The following is a 22392-nucleotide window of genomic DNA, read 5'->3' as shown; positions in this document are numbered from 1 at the left end:
CTGAGCATTGATGTTTCCTCTCTTTGCCCTTCCCCTCCAATCACTAACCTTGGGGTCATTTTCATTCAAGTTGCTTTTTTTGTCTCCAGTCTGACAGACTGTGTTCTTAGAGTGATGAAACAAAGGAAAATCGTTGTGTGAATGCACCTAAAATGCACCGAGGATCTATAATCACCCAAAGCATTAACCCGGGGATCAGAGGTGCTTTGGCTGCATTAGATGCAGCGGATTCTCTGATCTGCACAACCCAAGCGACGCAAATGGGAAAGTAAAAGCTTCCATGCAGATTCAGCTACAGGACACACATGGGGACTAAATGTGATCAAACCTCTGTCTTCAATTTGGTCTGACAAAAGTTTTAATAGCGGTAGCAGTGTTCTAAAAAGGCTTTTTCCTCGTGTATTAACCTTGCATGAATGTTGTTTGATATGACCTCTTTGGTATAAGGTGCATTTTAATGATAGGTGTAAAGACGGGGGCTCTTGCGAGCGCCTTCTTTGATCACACTTAAAAGCAGCTGATTTTTTTTTTCTCAGTTTTCCTTTCTTTCTTTTCCCTTTTGTTTGCCGCAGGCAGTCACTCAAACCCTGACTGCCCATGTGAATACATACAGGTTACTCCTGTTAATATACCCTTGACACACTTTGACACATTGTATAATGTGGCAGGGATAATTAAAATGCCAAAAAATAAACAACTCTAAGCACAACAAAGTATTCCTTTGACAACTTATTTGCCTACGTTAGCAAGCCTGCACTGTTTACCTGTCAGGCCACCTAGTTGTGTTTTCAAAGTTAAAAAGGCGTGCTGCTGTAGGAAGCATTCTTATAACTAATTCATATGTGACTGTATATTACAAGATTTCTCTACATGCATTTGCCATTAATTATTGTCGCTGCAAGTCCTTGCTTAGAACTTCAACCCCTCTCATCTTGATACAGTATATTCCTGCATTTCTGCCCCTCCCCCACCCCACCCCGCCCAGCCAATCCCAGCCCAGCCTGCAGCCCACAGCACACTACCACTCTGCAATCACTCTGATGTATCACTGTGAAAAATACATGATAAGAAACTCTCCGATTGAAGACTTGTGCTGAATGGTGCTGAATTGACAAACAGTTCATTAGCACACCTACCTGGAATTAAAGGGTCCAAATCTTTATCTTTTAAAAATAAAAAGGTGCAGCATAAATAACACATTAGGATGAGCCAAGTTGCTCAGAAAAGCAAAGCTGAAAATAATCAATGTATTGTGCTTTGAAAATAAAACCTACTGACCGAGATTTCACTACGTATACAACATTTTATAGAAGACATAAGATGATACTGAAATCTCCATGGCACTTGTGTATTTAATAATATGATATTTTCACTTTGAGACGGCGAGGAATATTGAAATGAAAGGAGGCGAGTGTTTCCTGTCATGTTACAGTGGCCGGCTCAACTATTTTCAATGTGCCACCTGTTCAGCAGCAGCATCAAGAAACCCTGAAGACCTGTAGCAACTACCCTGGGTTATAATTAGCAGCGGCTCAGTGACTGGATGTGATTGGACTTAGGACAGACTGGAGGGTCTAACCTGCAGCGGCTGCTGTCGGCCCAGTTCTCTTGAGCTGAGTGCCTGTTGTGTGAAAGAATGATTACAGGTTTGTGAGATCTTTTATTGAAAGGTTGTTTCTTTTCCCAGATAGAAGTCCCAGCAGTAACTCAGAGGAACATTATCGTTTTATTCAAAAATCTCTGCAGAGTTAATGTCGTTGCCGCGTGGTTGGAACTCCAGGTGGGCCTCTGTTTTTGAAGACGAGCTTTTGCAAGACAGTAATCACTGGATTGAATTATTTTGATGGCACCTTGCAGTGAGTAATTTGAAAATCGAACATACTGTTATTAAAGGTGCATTAAATTATTTATGACCACCAGAACTTCAGAGAAGCAGGGCCCTACTTCTATAAAACAGTTCAACTTATACTATCAAGCTTTTTAATACCTCTAAAACTTGCCTTTTTCGTGACATAAAATTGTCCTCCTCATCTATTTTCTTTTTTTTGGTTCACCAACTCCTCAGTAAACTGCTGTATCTGTGTCTTTCTGGCTTGTGAAATGTTGACTTTCTTCACCAGTGGTTTGTTTACTGCAGATCTTCGCCATTTCACGCTGAGCAGTTACACGTACAGTCAACTTGTGTTTGCTAAAAATGGCTGGCCACCTTTTATTTATTTATTTTGATTTTTTTTGTTTGTTTTTGTGGGGTTCTTCAACCATGGACTGACAAACAGAAACAGTGAGCTGAAGGCTGCAAATGGCTGTGGAGGTGCTGCTGTGCCATTACTGTATCGGTGCTACTCTGTACACTGTGTTATCCTCTGTTCCCTCTCCCTGTCAGAGACACTGGGAGCAGATAAACCCAGATATTGTCCATCCAGATTCCAGGATGCAGCTAAAACAGAAAGGGTTAGGGTGCAGGAGGTGCTGCTGTTCCCATCCCTCATGACAATAAAGTAAAAAAAAAAGATTGAACAATACCGATGTCATCCTCTCCTTCATGCTACAGTGCAAAGTGCATAATGGATGGTTGGATGTTTTCCAACATGAGACGAGTGAAGATGTCAGAACAATCTTTAAACACTTGAATCATTGGATGAGAACACACTTTCCAACTTGTGGGAATCAATTTATTTTGTTATGAAACATTTCCCCTGCTCTCCTCCTTCACTGTTGCGCCCCCTTCTCTCTCTCAACCCCTCCCTCTCTGCCGGATGTTCATGTTTGCCAATGCTAATAAGGATCCCAAAATAAACATGCAAATGTGAGTTTAAGACCTACTTCCACATCAGTGCAGTGGCTTCTTATACACTAAGTACAATAAATGTACAATGATTTAAAGAGCCTGTGATATGCGGTGGCTCCGCACATGATGATTCAGATCCAGTCACAAACGCACTCATCACTAGAAGTTAAACCATTCTCAATCAAGGTTTATTCAAGGTCTTTTATAAGTAGATCCCAATATATTGTCCTGTTTCTACATTTTTGGATCACAACATAAACTTGTGCTGTGACATGCCACATGCCAAACACGCTGCACTATGTAAAAAAAAAGAGAAAGATTTAAACAAATTTCATGTTTCCAAAATAAATTGTTAAAATGTACTCATGCAATTTGAAGTGCTGTGTCAATGCAGCATCTGTTTACTTCATAGAAAATCTAAAAATAAAGAACTTGAAATGTCAAGCATCAGCTGTCAAACACGGCACGAATCAAAGAGGACTTGTAAATCTCAGCGTTGTCCTGGTGTAGATCTAGGGGTATCAAATCCGCCTTCAGGAGGAGGAGAAACACGATTTTGACGTGCACCTCTGATAGTGAAGGCGAGACGATAAGATGATGACACACTTTTCTTTGGGAGAGATGTCAGACTCGCTGAGGGCACAAAAGTAGAATGCACATATTCCATGAAAATATAAAAAAAGCCAAAGGTGGAGGAATACATTATCAGGAGGTGTAGTGGAGCTGGCCGTCATACCCAATCATGTCAGCTGTTTTTCTATTCTAGTGTTTGGCACCACAGCACTCACACTTTTTTTTTTCATTTCATAGCAAGTATGGAATAAAACCACCTCTAAAGCCTCTTCCCCCCAAGTAGAAAATATCTTTTCATGCCAGAGGGAGCCAATCACCACAGGCGTTTCTATACGCGCAGCACTAAATTAAATCAACATTGGTAATGTTAAAACATGTTCCTGTGATCCTACAAGAACCATGGCCCGGTGTGAATGTTCAGAGTCAAACAGGAACCTGCAGCCGACTGTTGAGACACTTTAGCTGTAACAGAGCAGCAGAGTCCTAGTGCTCCACAGAGCCATAGAGTATAACAGCTACCTCCACAACTGTCACTCTGTGCATAATGGTGCATGCCAACAGCTCTGAATAACAATCATACCACACCTCCACAAGTGTATTTAGTTATGACCAAAATCATTTCATAAATCCCCCCCTCCAGATGAGGGATTCAAGTTGAAATTGCTTTCGCATATCAGCCACAATGAGGCTGTGTTCATGTATTTAAAAGACCAGCATATAACTGTACAGTGCACTTGCTATGATCTATATAGGTGGGTGGAATAAGGGTGATTATGGTAATTAATAGCAGCAGAATTTCAGTGCTGCAGAACCATGTTGTTGCAGTGCTTCCACAAAGGTGTAGCAAAATATCAAATTTGTTTTTTCAGTTTCATTTTTGCATTAAAGCAGAAGTAAGCGGAAATATTTGTGTTAATAATATAAGTCTTAAATAGTTCTATCTTCCAACAGCAATCACTTACATAGAGTGTTTGGTCTGAAACACGGGTCTGTCAGTCACTCTGCTCTGCTGTAAGCCGAGGAGAAAACTTTCCTTGTATCCTACAACCTTTATCCAATGAGGAGAGAGAACGGCATAAAGGGGCGGTCCTCTCTGTGTGTGCAGCCAAGGGATGCGCGTGAATGTGGTGACGTAGGGACGAGGACCAATAGATCCATGACGAGGGCGGGGTCTGCTAACTAACGAAGTTAGCCAAAACGACCAGATCGCTTACTTCTGCTTTAAAAGAAGAAGAAAAAATGAACAAGGTCCAAGTAGAGTTACTGGGAGGTTAATTGGTGGTAGAAAGAGTAAAGCACTGGCTCAGTCCGTATGCAAGGTCCATGAGTTACAGGAGAGCATGTGTGTAATCCAGTGAAGCAGAGCCTGCCAGAGCCACTTAAAGTCTTCCCTGGGCACGAGACAAAATAGGACCTTATGGCCTCTGATAATATCTTTTGGAAATAACTGTGTTGTAATTGATCATTCCGCATGGACGCCTCTTCATTCAGCTTAGCTCTTCTCGATGATTCGCCCCAACCTGGGTACCCTTCTTTCTGCATTTCTTTTTTCAGTACAATCACTCCTAGCAGGTTCTAGTTAAAAAATATTGGACCTGTTCAGTGATGCAGGTTTCCACTTTGAAGTGAAGGCTCGGCAGTGTCAGTCTGACATGTGCTCAGCAAACCAACAGCATGCAGTTAGCCATGGATGGAGGGCGCTGTGGAATATATTAGGCGGAATTGAGGGTGCAGTGCAGCAGTGGCCGCCACCTGCAGTATCATGTTGTTGCTTTGGTGACACACAGCAGTGGTCATGACATTCAGACATTGAGAAGCTGTGCATGCCGTGCTCAGCGGTCGCAATATCCAGCAAGGAAGTGAATTCTTGATTGTTCAGACAGACATAAACAAATAAAAGCTACTCGCATACAGAGTTTCAGCTTCCTCAGACCATGTTTTTTTTTTTTTTTCTGAAATAACATCATCTCATGCTGCAAAGTCATTTTTTCTCAGCTTATAAAATGGAAAACATTGCAAATATCAGTCGGAAAAATATTCTCTCTTCCCCCGCCTGCTTTCAACATAATGCTTCCTAACTTGTATGTGCATTGTATCAACAACCCATAACACAGAGGCTCAGTTGTGTGCAGATGATGCAAAGCTGCTGCAAGTTAGCTGTGTAGTTGAAGCAGCTTAATGCTGCCACCTTGCCAAAGGAGAAACATGAGGAAGAAATACAACTTGTTTATGGATATTCTGGGTTTTTCTACACATCTAGTGAACCAATATCATGGAAAATTTTAACTAACTGATTAAAAGCCCTGATAACCATACAAAATAAGCTAAATTATTGTGTTAAACCAAAGTTGGGAAGATGGTTACACAGAAATCAAACAGGGTTCATTATATTTAACACAGTTTAGTTCAGTGGTTCCCAACCTTTTTTGCTCGTGACCCCATTTTGACATCACAAATTTCTGGCGACCCCGCGGTCACGTGCAGTCATGTGATTGCGGCCATCAATCAAGATGGGCCAGCTCAGATATTTCTATATGCTGCATTTTATTTGAACTCGATTTATATTCAAGAAAGTGAAAATATAGATACAGTTGTTTAAGATTGTGTGTGGTGTATTTAATCATAATTTTGAAATAATAATAATACGTTAAAACAATTATTTTTATCAATTACTAGACATTCCAGGTGACCCCACGTTGAAAAACACTGGTAGTACATTAATAACTGCTGAGATTTTGAAATGCATCTGTTCTTGCATGATATTTCTAATATCAAAGACTTATTGGCTGGTTACAGACCATATTAAAGAAGGTGTGCAACAAGTATACAAAGAGTTAAATTCAGATTTAATGATCCCATGATAACGGATGTTTGCATTATAGATTATATCAATTTGATTCTTGCACCAATTATAGGTTTAGTTTAAGTCAAAGCAAATGGAATTACCCAGCCCCGTTCGTTTGACATTGAGATTTGTTGCTGCCTTTAATAATGATGATCATAGGGGAATAAGTGAGACTTGTCTGATGGTTTCTTTTACCGTGCCTTTAAATATCCGTACGTATTTAATGGTTTCAGTTTTATTCACCTCAGCATGAAGGATGAAATCACTATCCTGTGTGTCTCTTTGTGCGTATGTGCATTAAAAGCCTGGCAAAGCTCAAGGTAGCTCGTGTCTACTATTACCATGGTAACTTCTTCCCTCATTAGTATGAAGCCAGAAGGAGAAGAAAAAAAATAGTTGTTGACTCACTCGTGGTGCGCCTGCAAAGGCAGTTACATTCAAATGTTCTATCATCACTTAGCTACAGTATTGCTTTCCATTCTGTGCATTTATTCAGATTGATCAGACATTAGAATAACTGTCAGCTAATGGTATGAATGACTGCTGTCGTGAATAATTCAGCGAAAAATTTGCACATTTGATTGCTTCAACAAAAGCTTTGCTGACATATTAGCTCATATTTAAACGAACATTGATTTGTTTTATGTTCCTTCCTTCAAAACCCATCTGTGCAGATGGATAACTAGTGAAACCAGTGTCTCATAAGTGCACATGCTGTGTTTGCGTGCGCGCGCGTGCATCCGAATGCCTTAGGGGACATGTTCATCTATCCTGATGAAGAAGCACATGAAATCACACAAAAGCAATAAAAAAAACCTCTGCTCTTCTCAAGTCCCTAAAGCTTAAGGATGGGCTGAGAGCGACTATGTGTGTTTGTCTGTGTCTCTATGAGCTTGTTTTTATTTTTTTGGTGTTTTCCCAGGACCCAGGAGACATTGACAGCAGTATTAACAGAATCTGATATGACAAAATGAATCACATAAATGAAGACCACAGCCTCTTAACTTTCCCTTCCTGTTTTTCTTCCCCTCATCTTCCCTTTTCTACGGGGAGCCAGTTCAGCGATTAAATTGTCACTGCACCGTCAGACCTTGACAGGCTGCACTAATCCACGATGCTGTCGCTCCTCTGCTGATCCATCCTGCTAGGGAGGACGTTCTCCAGGCTAAAAGCCAATGGGCCATGTCCCCCACTACCCCACCCAGCTGCTGTATGAAAGCAACACAATTATAAACGTGGGAGCAGACTTACCTGCTGGCAACATACCATGACAGACCCATCATCTTGCCTCGGAACTGAGTACAGTTGGCAGATTAAGTTTCTGATTCAAGTTAATTAATTGAAAAAAAAAAAGCTGCTGCCCCAAACGGTAAATAGTTGCACATTGTCTCCTCCTTTCCTTTCCTGACCACCAACAAATAGACACTTAATGTCTCTCAGCATCTCTTAATATGAGTTATTAATGCGCTTCTGCAAATCAACACTGTTACTCCTCCTACAGTACATCTACTCACTACTACATGCATACGACATTAATATATACATGTGATTTCGCCGTCCACCCTTCCGTTCTTGCTTCTTCTAGCATTGTATTTTACATTCTGCAGGCCCATCACAAACACTGCAGATGAAAGACTCACGTGTCCATGTTGAGCTAACAAAGGCTGCCTTGTTTTTCCAAGCTACAAGACTTAATAAGCATTGGACAGACATGCTGTCAGGAAATCCACCATGGCTGCATACAATTAAAGCCTTCAAACGCTGTTGGTCTATGATTTACTTTTTAACATATCAGCTTAGTTGTAAAAAAAATGTACATTAAATTGCTTTTTTGATTTCAGCAGTAAGCCATGCAGGCTTGTGTAACAGCGTAATAGGAGGTAGCGGAATGTCAATTGCCCCAAGGTGATAAAACCCTTTTTAAAGTGAAACTGAAATTAAATTAATTGTTGCCAGGAAATCCTCTGTGTAATTATGAAGTGATTATTGACCTCATTTGCAGTTCCAGGTGTCCTGCCAACACTGTTTTAGACATTACTTTGATAATGGCGGTCTGTAGAAAATGCTTTTTTGGGGCCATTGGGGATATTTTTCATTGCTCTCTTGCTGAATGCCCACCAGGGAATATTGACAGATTGGTCAAACACTACGATGCAAAACGCCCCCAGGCTCAGAAGTGTGTTTTAGAAAATGCTTTTGGTCTTACCACAAACTCTGAAAAATATGCAGAACTGCTGCTATATCAATATTTCCTCACATAAAAGTGAGAACTCAGTTGGATTTGAAGACATCTCACCCAAGGTCTAAGCACAAACACATGCGCCTTTGTCACTGCTGAGATGCCTTTGAATCTGAAATCAGACAAAAAAAAAAAAAAAATCTTTCAATTCACTTCACCCTCCCCAACAGACGGATGAAAATTTAGCCCTCTTACAACCCCCATAGACTGCACTTCTTTTTATCACTCTATGCTCCCAATTACAAAGCCACTCACAGGGAGCTGTGCACAAATACATTTGAAAAAGCTCACATCACAGATGAGATGAGAGACAAACCGACACAGACGCGAACACGCCACCTCTCTCGCCGCTCCCTCTGGCCCTCATCAATTGCACACTAAGACTTTCGATAAAGTAATGACAGAGCATTTGAATGTAACCACCACAAAGAGGCTGCATTGGGTTTGAAAGCAGCGGCGCAGCCCCCGTTAGTTTCCTGCTGCACTTTACTTGTCATTTGGTTGTGAGCTCAGCTGGCGAAGAATAACAGCTGCTTCTCATTACTGACGTTTAGACTCAATGATTTTCACCGGTGGACACAGAATAGAGACCAAACAGCTACATTATCATGTCTCAGCCCAGACAACACTGACAACTGATTGTGATAACTCGGTAGCTACCGCATGCAGATGGTTCCTCTGGGGGAGTTTTCCTTTTCTGGAGGACCGCCCACGGTGTCTGTTACTCCATCATTAGATGACCAGACTGGAGGAGGAGGAGGATGAGGAGGAGGGGGGGACAGGTGCTAGTTGGTATGTGATAATTACATGTGATATTTTGTTTAATAGACAAACAATGAGTTGAGGAGAATGTAGCTTCCTCTCATCTCAAGAGTATCAGTTGCTGGAATCTCTCAGATGAGGATCAGGTGCGGTTCAGAGTTGAAATGCACTTCTCAACTGTTGTAAGGATTGTGGTCTGTCCTCCACCAGAGGGAGCTCTGCTGATTTCATCATTACAGGTAGAAACTTCATGAGAAGAGACATTTTGAATGCAGCTCCTTTCCTCCTCGCCTTTCCTTTTGTTCTGCTTAGGATTCTTTATCTGTCAAGAATGCAAAGGTGTTTAGATGTCTGTGTGTGTTTTCCCTTTTCTATATACTTGCTGTAAATAAAGATAAAAAAAATTGCAGAATTCAGTGGGGTAGATGCTCAAATAGTCTTTTGTCTTCCTCGTTTTTCCCTCGCTCTCTGTCAGCTCTGTACAGTAAGACTTGCACCCTCTGTTTTTGGATCTTTACTGGCTTTACCTGAGCTGTAGCTTGTACATTTTTATCTTCGGAGTGGTGTCAAATAAGATAACCAGATCAGTTAGTTGGGAAACACAAGGCAAGAGAGAGGATGGAGCAAAAACAGATAAGAAGAGAGCACTAATACAAGCAATAGGAAACACAACAGGAAAAAAAAGAGAAGAGATAGGAGCAGCTGGTGGAGCTTAACCAAGGTGATGTGTCATCATCAAATGATCTGAGGCGATTCTATATTTTCCCTGATATGTTGGTGCTAGACTCTGCATGTTTTCACAGGAGGGTTTTGCTTTGCTGTTGCATTGGGAGAACTGTCCATGTTTATTGATAGAATGCTCCTGAAATGAATTTAAATGTAATTAAGTAAAGTAGCAAATGGAAAGAGACAGGGAGAGGCTGAAAGAAATCCCTTTGTTCCACCTCAACCTGTCTCAGGCTGAGAACAATTATCAAGCAACAGACCAGTTTAATCCATGTTATCTGGAAACAACAAGCAAACTGGGGATAAATATTTGTTTGTCAATACAGAAAGATGTTAAGTAACCGAGCAGGGCAGACGGAGGAAGCTCTCGCTGCAGAGAAAAACACTCATTTGAATTACTCCTTAAAAAAAGAAATGATTTTATTTTTACTTGAAAAATGCTAGAACTAATGATAATAATAACGGTACTAATGAAATACTGATCAATATGGAAAATGACCAGCCAAGCAGCACTAATCATAGGTCTCCAAATCCTTGTGGAGCATAAGTCCACAAAATTAAATTATATCACCACCCATTTATATGCAGGTGTTTTCCCCTGCCATCGAAGACTTTTATAACAAATGAGACCTTGAGGTAGCACAGCATTTAGAAGTTAGAAAAAGAAACCTGATTAATGTCTTTTAGTAGAATCTATTTACTTGTTTATTTGACAGGAACAGAGCATATCAATAAACACTTCAGTAAATATGCCAGATTTAGTGAAAAGGCTGGTTTCCATCTGTTGTCCCTGGCCGGGTCTTACAAAGGCTTCTTTAGTAATACTAATAGTAGTAATGCAGCACTTATATACAGTAGCCAGCTGAGCTGGATGTATCAATGGATGTGAACGGCATCAGGACACACTCAGTCTAAAGAGTAGGGTGAAGCGGCAGTACCGGAGTAACCGCAGTTCTAGGACCGCAGATTCAGGACCGCAGTTTTAGGACCGTTCGATTTACGTCACAGCACTTCCTACATGTGTATATGGTATATGGCTTCCTACCAAGTGGAGACTGTTGTTACCTGCTGTAAAAAAAATTTTTTAACCAAATCTCGTCTGAGATTACTGCCGTCAGATTTATCGACTACAAATCACCTCAAACGTGCTCCTAACTAGGCTACTTTCTGGACAGTCATTGGACTCTCTCTATTCTAAACTCTACTGGTCTTTTTACTAAAATTAAAGCTTGAATATGTAGAATATTTATTAAAAGCTATATTTTTTCAAAAATAATACACCCACGGGGCGTTTAGAGGGTTACAGAATGGAAGTATTGCTTTGTGGCTCAATTCTCCGCTGTTTTTATTATCATATACATGTTAGGATGGGTATATTTGTGTAGTCTTATCTGTCACTACACTTCTCACTCAAACTGATCTGGCCTGTCACTCTACCTGATCTTTTTACTAAACTTAACCAACTCCTTTCTTCTTTGCCTAACCACTCAAACTCAAAATGTGAACTTGTAATATAAATTTCAAATAATCGCCTCTGGAGCGGTGACCGTTTCCATAGTAACGCAGCAACTTGCGAACGTTGGGGGCGCTGTGACGTAAATCGAACGGTCCTAAAACTGTGGTCCTGAAACTGCGGTCTTAGAACTGTTGCCTCCGGTACTGCAGCTTTACACTATTGAGTATAATGCAAGGAACATCTCTTAATTGAATATATAACTATTATTGAAACTTGTAATGTTCACATTTTCCATATAGAGTAATTATGTGATGGTGATTTTAATGGCCGTTCCCACCGGCAGCCAGGTCTGGTGATTCACACACGTGTGACGTAACCACAGTGAGTGTGTCGTGTGTGCACTCGGCTCGAGGCTGAGCCATCTTATCTATATGCAAATCTCAGTTCAGGGACCTTTTTTAGAAAGCTACACAATGTATGTGTTTTCTCTTTGTGACAGAGTACTTGGCGGAAATGCTGCTGTGTAGTGAGTTCTTGAGCAGGCGTGTCAGGTTGTATTGGCGAATTATTATGGGAGGTGAAAAGTGAATAGGTCACACTGTAACTCTGTGGAGCTACTAATGGAGGAAGAACAACAATGGCAGTGATTCATTGATGGTTTGCAAAGCCCCGCCTCTCTATATCACTGCAGCTATAAGCAGAGGTCTTAAATATGCACTTTATAACTAAAAGGCTGCAGCTTAGGGGGAAAGTACCCATCAAAAAAATGCAGCTGATCCACATGTAGCACTAAATAAAGAACCAGCACTTTTAACATAGGAAGAGAAAAAGCTGTGTAAATATAGTCGGCATGAGGACTAATTGATGTTGTTGGTAAACTAACCCCGTCACTGGGATTTTAGCAAATCAGGTCAGTTGTTTATTTTGGCAGCTTATGTCAACCAGAAACCTCTTAGGCAACATCCACACTAATACGTTTTAGTTTGGTTTTTGTATTTTAACGCCTGGCTCCCACTCGACTCTAAAACAGAGACTTTGGGAGACGCTCCTGACCCCGTTTTACTTTGAAAACTCCAGGGTTGCGTTGCAGTCTAGACTACTGATGGGATCTTATTAGTCATGATTTACCAGTGGTGAATGCACCATGGATAACATTACATTAAGTGCGTCTGACACTGTTGTCTTTGCTAGCAGCTGTTGTGCTGTTAAATTCTGCATTGTAAACTGCTGTTGCTCATCCTCGTTCATGGTGTTTTCTGCAACTGACTGCAGAGTGAACAGGCTGGTTCCTGTTTACACCGGCACGTGTTCCTGCATGGGCATGTGTTGTGCATTGTCAGGTATGACAGGTATGACATGATGTCTGGTGACTGTATTGTTTACTGGGAACTGATTAAACCCTCCCATTCTGATGGAATCACATTTTAAAGTGAGGTTTTATTTTAGTTTGACTGAGCCTGACCTCATCAGGATAAAGAAACTGGGATTAAATCCAGGCCTGTTTAAATGATCTCTGATGAATGGACATGGCAGCTAATGCTCCATGCTCGGCTTGACCGCTGCACAACCTTTGGCACAGTAAATACTGGCATGAGGAGTTGGCTTGGAATCTGAGGGGCTGATCAGGACTGTATTGGTCAGTAGGTCTTAAGGTTTTATTGGTGATTGTGCTATTTCTGCTTATATGTGAACCTGCGGTCAGCCACAAGCTTTGTTTCATGTCATAGAAAACATCGCTGTGTCCGTCTCCCAGTGTGTGGCTGAATGCCTCGTGTTATCATCCAAATGTAAACTAAGATATCTCCTGCTTTTTTCACTCTACAAAGTACATAAGTATTAGAATTCCCAGTAACTTAAGTGTGAAATATAATCTCATCCTGTTTTAATAAATCAGACGCTATGCGAGGATTGTCATTTTACATTAAAATTTACCTTGATTAAATTGTTTGCTGACATCATTAAACTCAGAAGTAAAATCAAAGTGCATATAAAAAAATAATAAAGATTTGATTATAACGTCAATAAAATACTTCAATTGACTTAACGTTTACAAAGGGGTGTAATTAATAAATCACAACATGCGTCAACATGAAAAGGTTTTTTTTTGCTCAAGCCACAGGAAGTCCTTGATAAATGCACCACTCACTACTGCATTCCCTTTTTGTCTGCTCCAAGAAGTTCCTTCCAGTGGAGCTGTCTAAACTTTTCCAAACAGTTCAGTGGATATGAACATTTTACGGGGAATCATGACAGTGATTACATGTTTTGAAACGCCTTTGGGCTTTTGGATGTTGATGTCGTCAAAGCTTTGTTGATATTTTTTGCAACGCGTGCCAGTCTCCCGCTTGTTTCTATGGATCTCAGCAGATCTGGGCTTCTGAAAGGTCCTGCCATCTCTAATTAGGTGTTGTCATTGTGTCGCAAACCAAAGCTCATACAATATTTTGAAAATAGGTGCATTGCGGAACAGCAGGGCTTTTACATGTCAAACTTAATTAATTAATACAAGTACACTCATATAGTAATCAAAAGTACAGTATAGCTGATTGATCTTTGATGAGGTCCATAGTTGCCGCTGTGTTTTTAACTCATGATCATTGATTTTCTCATTTTATATTTAATACTAGCGTGTCTAAATTCAATTAGTATTGTATTAACTTTGTTGAAAGAGTTAATCAGAGTTGCAAAGCCTGCCGGATGCAACAAATTAAAAATAATTAGGTTGCTTTGAATGATTGATTGTAAAGTAATACTACACTACACTCTCTCTCTAACACACACACACACACATACAGTGTACAGGGGGCGAGGAAGAGATTATTTAAAAGTAATCTTCAAAAAAAATCATTAAATCCAGTCCTTTGAGTTAATTCGCCTGGTAGGTTATTAATACTAGTAAAGAGAAAATTAAGTTTCACAGGAAGGCAAGACACACACACACACACTGAAGCTACAACACTGGGGATTTTTGATTAAAGGATACATTAAAGCCACTGTCTTATCTACATACATATGGAATTCGAGCGACCATAAAAAAAAAACTTAAGTCACACAGTTAATTTAATCACATTATAGAAGCTCTTATTGAGCTAATCATAGGTTAATTTCCCAGAAATCTCCAACTTGGTCTGATTTGATATTCAAACACTTCTTGTTTTATTTTTTTGTATGAAACTTACTCTTTTTTGTATGCCAGGGTTTATCAAGTCATGTTTGACAAACGTGTGGCACAAGCTGTAAACTCGCACAAATTCACAGGCGTAACAAAAGCACATCATTAGATTTCAATCATCCACGAACTTGTCATAAGTCTGAACAGAAGGTTAAACTTTCTAATTGATGTCCCGAGCTTCCTTAATCACTGCCTGTGTGAGAGAGCAGAGACCTGGGAAAGACGATGGAGAGAGAGAGAGAGAGAGAGAGAGAGAGAGAGAGGGAGAGAGAGAGAGGAAGATTAGAGTGTCTTGACAAGCAAAGCCTTTCAAGTTTGTAGGTTTGAAGTGCTAATGACATGCAAATGTGTGCAAATGAGTGTGCACCCACCCCCTAAAACTCTTTCCGAACACTTGAAGCTGAGTGAAATTCTGCGCTCGCTGGTGTTTGTCTATAAATAGCGGAAGTTTAAGGAAGTTGGAGTGTTTTTAACTTTATTAGCAGTAGTCCAGATCACTGGAAACCAAGCAGGACAGTGTCTCTTTCCACATTCAAATTAATGTAATTCTAAATTAGTCAAATGTTTTTGTGATCAATATGTATTTGGTGACAAGTCTAATGTATACATTTATAAATCAAATTAAAAGTAATTTAGCTCAAGAAAGTAGCGCTTTCATACTGATAGTCTATGTATATAGGGGGAGGGGCCTTGTGGTTGAACTCGATGAGGCTGAACTTAATTACACAAAACACCAACTGTATAATGCAGCGAAAGTTTCAAGAGAGAGCGGTTTTACCACATATGACAAGACAAATAAATGGACCAATAAACAGATCAATGATCCAATTACCTTAGCTGACACCACAATCCATGGCCGGTGTGGAAGATGGCAAACTAATCCATTTGGTGGCACTTAACAACTTTAATAAAAGTTTGCTTGTAAAACAAAACAATTAGCAACTGCGCAACACAAAGATGAACGATAGTTTCAGACCAGAGGGAAAACATATAACATCATGTTAGACTGAGAACAGCAGCTGCTTTTCAAATACAAAGGGCCACATGAGAATACTTTTTTTTTTGGACTCCTTTACACACCAGACGACTAGGGGGAAAAAACCGGCAACACACACACACAATGATGTATCTGAGATAATCCCCCTGACTCCTGATATGTCACTGACGTCAAGACCTGTAATCTCACAGCATCCTGCTCCAGCACATAGGCATTAATATGCATACTGATGTCACAATGAATTAATACGCCGCGTTAGAAAATAGAATTTGCGGCAGCAGGTGAGAAACATTGATCCCCTTCTAAAGTCTCACGCGCTTCGCCGCTACGCGGCAGTTCCCCGTTTATCGGTGCGGCTCAGAACAGTCCACAGGTCAATTAGAGACGACAGATGGATAAATCTGTAAAAATCTGCCCTGACCGTCACTCCCGACCAAGCCTCTAATGAGGATTTCACATTCGATTGTTGGGATGGATGTGTCTTTGGTGGTAGCATGGCCTCTATAACCAAAATGTAGTGCGAGGACCGGGGGAGACAAAAGAAGCTCCTGCAGCGTGCATCGCCTCGGCAGAAACTAGTTGTGAGGAGTTGCCTAGCATGGTTACAGTTTAACAAGCTACTCTGAGAAATAAACTCAAAGATGTCTCTACTCTGTTCAGTTCAACACTATATTTAGTGCTGAAACTGGAGGACTGTGTTTGGAAAATGCTCATATATTTCAAATTAATTTAAGCTTAGTTTAAATCTCGTTTTTTATTCAGTGACTTGTCGAGGACATTTTTTTTATACTTTATGTAGTTGTTCCATGATTGTAGGGGAGAAAAAAACTTCTAAATAAACTCCCAGAACCTTGATATACCAACTCCATTTGAGATCTTTGCACTGGAATCTTCTTTCTTTCCACCTGCTGAGTGCAAGTCAACTACCACAGAACTCTTTCAAAGTTATGTTTCCTCACTTTTTTTAAACTTTCAAGCTGTGCAAGTAGCACATGCATGTGTGTGTGTGTGTATGTGTGTGCTCGAGTCGCGCACACACAAGGAGCACTAGTCCACTCACTGTGCTGTAGGATAACGCTACACACAGAATACATCAGGGTGTGGGTGAGAACTGCTGGGAATCAGTGGAAACAATGAGCTGAAATTCAACACCAAAAATCCAAAAGTCAAAAATCCACAGAAGTGGAGTTTGATTCTCAGCAGGAACAGGAGCAACTTTCCCACACATGACCTCATGGTGATGTCAAATATGTTATCTTAGAAGATAAAAAGCGTTTGCCTTTGCCAGGTGTAGGAAGAGCGTTGTTGATATTAAGATATTTATGCTTAAATGCTTTGTGATTTAGTTCTTAGAGATAGTCTGTCAGTGTTTCTAAGAGAAAAAAATCTAAATGTCACCACATGCTGCGACTGTTTTTACAGAAAATCCAAAACAAATACACAAAACTGCGTCAAACCATCATTTTAACACTCATCTGTTACAGATGCTTCTTCATCATGCCTGACGGAAAACAACGTGCTCTCAGCTTGAAATGCTATAGCTGAGAACCAGTGTCCATCATAAAGGTCACCGTCCTGCTTTGAATGGACTCTTAGAATAGTGAGAGTTTGATTTTGGAGATTTTTGTGGCTTGTTCACACTTTTATGCACGACTGAATAAATACAAGTCTCTCTGCTGACCAGGTCAGTGTCTTTTAAAAGTTCAATATTGACTGCCTCATGTTGTGGACTGAATGCACTCTTAGCTACTAATTGCCAGGAAAATACAAATTCAAGCAAACAATAATTTTGGGACAGCAGTAGATTAAGAAAATAACACTGTTATTAAGTTGGCAGTCTTTTCTTGTATTGCACTGCTGAATTGACAACTCCCCAGAAACTCAGTAGAGGAACGATTCCCCTCCCTGGGCAAAACTCTTGATTATCTTTCTAAATGTTTCTCTTTTCATTGTGTATTTTGTTCCTTATTTGACAAAATCACAGTTTTCAAGACACAATTAAAAAAGCTCATCAGCAACACTGAAGTCTGAAAAACGAGAGAGACCACTTACATTCAGTATCTGTCACCTCTGAGAGCAGTGATAGGCTGAGACAGCTTTAATGAAAGAGACAAACAAGCTGCTGTGTTGACCAGGCCTTTGCTTTAGGCTCAGGTGTACTGTAGCCTTTGATGCTGTTGGTTTGTGGGTGTCCTCCCTCCTGTTCTAAAGTGCTTTTGCCAAGTAGTGACTAATAAATCGATAGATTCCAGTTCGAGGACTCAGTGTTAGGATTCTTTCCCACAAGTCCAGCACTACTGTATATGATAGCCTACACTATGTTAATGGTTCCCAAACTTTTGGCTGCACGAATTGTAGGTGGGCTGACAAAACAGTTTAATTCTAGTGAGAAGTTCATGAAATTAAAAAAAAAAAGAAAAAGAAAAAGGCCCACACATTATTTAGCCTCCATATTGTTATTGGGGCAGATGTGGGCTGCCTGCATTCTGGAGATTTTCAAGAGTTGGAAAAGGTTTGGAAACACTGCTCTAAATGATTACAGTATTGGTTTTCACTTGAATGAACATGGCATGTAACATTACATTGATTATTATTATTGGCAGCAGTTCCCCGAACAACACATCTTAAATTATGTGTGGATTACTCATTCCGTCTTTTTCCTCGGCAGCTGAGAAAAGGAGATTCCCAGAGAACCAACTCCTGCAATACAAAGACCTCCTCTACATACACACAAACACACACACATACACACACACACACACACACACACACACACACACACACACACACACACACACACACACACACACACACACACACACACACACACACACACACACACACACCAGAAATCAGCCATCCACATATTTGCCGCCCTAACATCTACACAAACACAATCCACAGTCTCTCTTCACTGACTTTCTGGAAATGCACATATCGATTATGGCCTCGGCTCATGCCTGCATCCAAAAGAACAGACAGCTAGGGAACAAAACCCTTTGACAATAGGAACCCCTCTATGAGGACAAGCTTCCCACAATAGTTAGAACCAGACACTGTCTCAGTACTTAAGTCCAGACTCCATTTATTTGGCTCAGCATACAGCCCACCTTAACTCCCACCTTGTCAGTCAGTCTCTTTTATCTACTGCCATGCAGTGTATCTTTCACTTCCCTCTACAGATGGTGTCCGTATTACACAGAGCAGTGCACACATATACAGTTACCATGGTTATATGCACAGATACTTGCTCTGAACCAGTGCATCTGAGCCTGTTACATTTGCTATATCTCCTAAATGCACATGTGACATCGATGTTTGTTATGAGATAAAGTTAAACTCACTCTGAAGAGTTTGGGAAATGAGGAACAAACGACTGTCTGCTCCCTGACATCAGTTTAGTAACTTGCAGTTTAGCATCAAATAACCGTGCAAATGAACTAAAGTGAAGAAAAGACATTTTGGATGTGTGTCGTCACAGATGCTGGTGAGGAGACAGGAATGGGAAACAAATTAACAGTAACTGCAGGTGAGATAGAAAAAACCCAATGGTGAAAGTATCTCACTCTTAATTCTAATAACAAGAAAAGAGAGGACACTGTCACATTTGATAACAGCATGTGATTAGTAATGTGAGTGAAATAAAAATGAACTTAACATGATTGCAATATGAAACAAGCGGTGTTAATGGAAGTTAAAACTGTTACACAAGTAAAGAGTGTGTAGTGATGAAAACCAAATTCATCCTTCAGTGCAGGAATGTGTGCAGGCCGTGTGGAGGATGTTTCATGTCTGTAAATGGCTAAACACAGGCAGGGTAAAACTTAAGGTACGTACGTTCTCAAGGTCCTTCTTGATGGCTAACATAGTTGTGTTCTGATGCTTCAAATGCACATAGAAATAAAGATTTATCAAAAAGATCCTGAAAGAAGTGACTCACCAGCAGAGAAGACATTCAAGACGCTAAACTGCCCGCTGTTATGCCTTTTAAGAAAGTGTAGTCTGTCTGAGAGGAGATGAGGCAGGAAGGAGAGGAGAGGGGGAAATAAGAATAAAGTGGAAAATCACTTAATGCTGTTTTTAACAAGGTGAGCTCATGTGACCTTACAGTCCACTCTAGGCTGAGCAGTGCTTTTATCTGGCTACCAAGCTGCCGAAAACACTGACCGAGAATCAGTTTCACATGACCAGTGATGCACGTTGCACAGACGGTGACGCACGCTGATAATTACTGTGTGTATGGATGAAATAAAGAAACATATGGCTGACACAATACATAAATTAATATGCTGTATGCACTAAAGTTTAAAATAAATATAGGCATTATTTACAGTAAATAGAAAATGTGACACAAACTATCTTAATAAATTCACTCACTGTATTTATAAACCTTTTCTTTTATCAATTCCCCTATTTAATTACTTTTTGCATGTCCATTATATCTGGAATTTGTACATACCAGGTTTATACCTCTTGTATTCAGATGGATTAGCAAAGTGCTTCAGATGTCTAATGACTTCTGGGGACATTACAACATTTTCTCCTTAACAGGAAAAATTCAGTTGATCAGAAGATTAGTCGTAAATGTTCTTAACTTGATTGAGTCAGATTCGTCAAGCATCCTTATCTTTGAACTATGCATTTGTTTCATTTCCAATAAATGTAGTAAAGAGCAGTTTTGTTGGTTTGTTCACTATACAGGTGTTTATTCTCATCTTCAATGTGTTTTTTAGGATGCTGTTTGTACACAGGTCAGATAACCTGATATCAGTTGCTCCTGGTCTTCACTGCTAGAGTTGGTACCGTAGGCCTGTAGACTTCTGCTTGGATGGGTGTATGATTTGCTTGCTATGTCTTATATAAGCTGTGTTTCTTTCCCTCTCCCCCGCTCTCTCTCTCTAAGGCGTCTCGCTGCTGAAATAACTTGTTTATGTTTGACAAGAACCGCTGTTACCGCTCCACCTTTATCTGCCTTTGGTGCTTTTCTAGGTTTCCTGGTATTCTTTCTGTTCCTCAAATTTATATCAATGTCCTTTGGAAAATGAAGTCCCTGTTACACGATTGTTTTATAAATTGCTGATCTTTTGTGGCCCACAATCCTGCACAGAGAAACAGTATAGCCGATGGATGGGGGATCCTTTGTTATGATGATAGGAATGTTGCACAAAAGGATCCTATTACTGTATACTTTTATTTTTTTTTTCCGAAAACATTTATATCTGTGGATACATTCAAAAGATAGAGCGGCAATCTTGTACAATAAGATTGAAATATTTAGAAGTTTGGATTCAGAATCAATGTCAAAATTCTAAATCTGTATTTTGATTATCATTATTATATTTATTCATAATAATAATATATATATATATTGATGATAATAATGTGCGGGTTCAGTACAGATCTCATTGTATTGTACTTTTCTTTTACTACTGTAAAATGGTACTGTATAGTAAGATATACAATACTCATCATGGTAATGTTATATCTAGTGGTCATTTATACAGATCTGGATCTTCATACTCATATGGATTTAATATCATGGCCTCACCTGGTCTGCTGCACATATCGGCCAACGTAGCTCAGGCCACCAATACACATGTAGAGCAAATGGCTAAGCATCAATACAGCCTGATGCTGATTTATGTTACAAGCTGAGCTAAATACATTTCATTATCATGTGGCATCATATGACAGTCTTGTCATACTGTAGCACAGGGGAGAATGTAGTTATTTTTTGCATGCTTGCAGCACTGTAGATGGACAACTGTAAACAAAGTGAGATTGTGAATAGAGGCCTAATTTCTGCATATCACTGCCGTTCACTTAGAGATAGCAAACTGATGCAGTTGGCTAGAAACGGCATGCAGATGTAAACAGTGTCTTATGTCACTCCCATACCTACCACAATACCTGAATCAAAGAGTTACAAAATGGTGTGTGTCAAGGCAGATGTGTGTGATGAATATTTGTTAAAAAACATTTTAAAATCAGTATTTCCCGATATACGGTATATGTAGGTCCCATCATATGTAAGAGTCAGACAAGGTGATAACATCAGGTTTTTTTGTCCCATATAGAAATGTACAAATGTTACAGTGTCATCAGTATAGTATTACTGATATTAATTTAATCCAGTTAAGTAAATTAAACTTTGTAAAGTTCAATTATTGTGAAGTGTTCCCATAGCAGCACTTATCATGTATCATGACTTGAGGAGAGATGTAGTAATCACTGTGCAGTCACATAGGTGCTGATGATAGCAATCAGGAAAAAGTGGCAAGACAGTGGATCTGTTTCAGGGCCTCATCTGTGGAGAAAGAGAGACAGATCATTTAAACCAAAGTCAGTAAGGTCAGCAGAGGAAGTAGTTTGGGGGGAATTGAGGACAGGACCACTGGGTAGTTAAGAGAAAGAGCTTTGAACACCGTCTAACTTCCTGTCAAGACAGGTGACACAACGCTCAGAGGGAGGAGGGCAGGAAGGCATGAGCCCACGGGGGTGACGAGAGATACACAGAGAATTATTTGCCGAGGTTAGAAGCACAGGATTGGAATTAGACGGAGAGGGTTGAGGTAGCGGCTGAAATAAATGTCGATAAGCAGGTGAGCAGCGTTGGAGAGTGAGAGAGGTCATCAGACAAGGCGGATTTGAGCCACTTTCTCTCTGTAACCTGAACCCTTGTTCACTCAATTTGCAAAGGCTTCAGACAGCGAAGAGGCAGTCGGATTGACAGGGAAGTCCAGAAGAAAGTGAACAGAGAAGGTCAAAGGAGAAGAGGGGGCAGATAGAAATATGGATTTACTGTAGTCAGATCACAGAGACGGGGGTGTGAAG

At 40.2% G+C, this 22392-nt stretch overlaps 1 protein-coding gene across 1 annotated transcript in view; it reads left to right on the top strand.

The window, feature by feature from the left end:
- The window catches only part of nrg3b (neuregulin 3b), a gene marked incomplete at both ends in the record, with an annotated part of 187607 nt that overhangs the window by 94394 nt on the left and 70821 nt on the right, over positions 1–22392 (top strand).

The sequence above is a fragment of the Trachurus trachurus genome (genome assembly GCF_905171665.1).
Source record: "Trachurus trachurus genome assembly, chromosome: 19".
NCBI lineage: Eukaryota > Metazoa > Chordata > Actinopteri > Carangiformes > Carangidae > Trachurus > Trachurus trachurus.
Note: the sequence above shows the minus strand (reverse complement) of the source record. Positions and strands in the feature narration are given on the sequence as shown.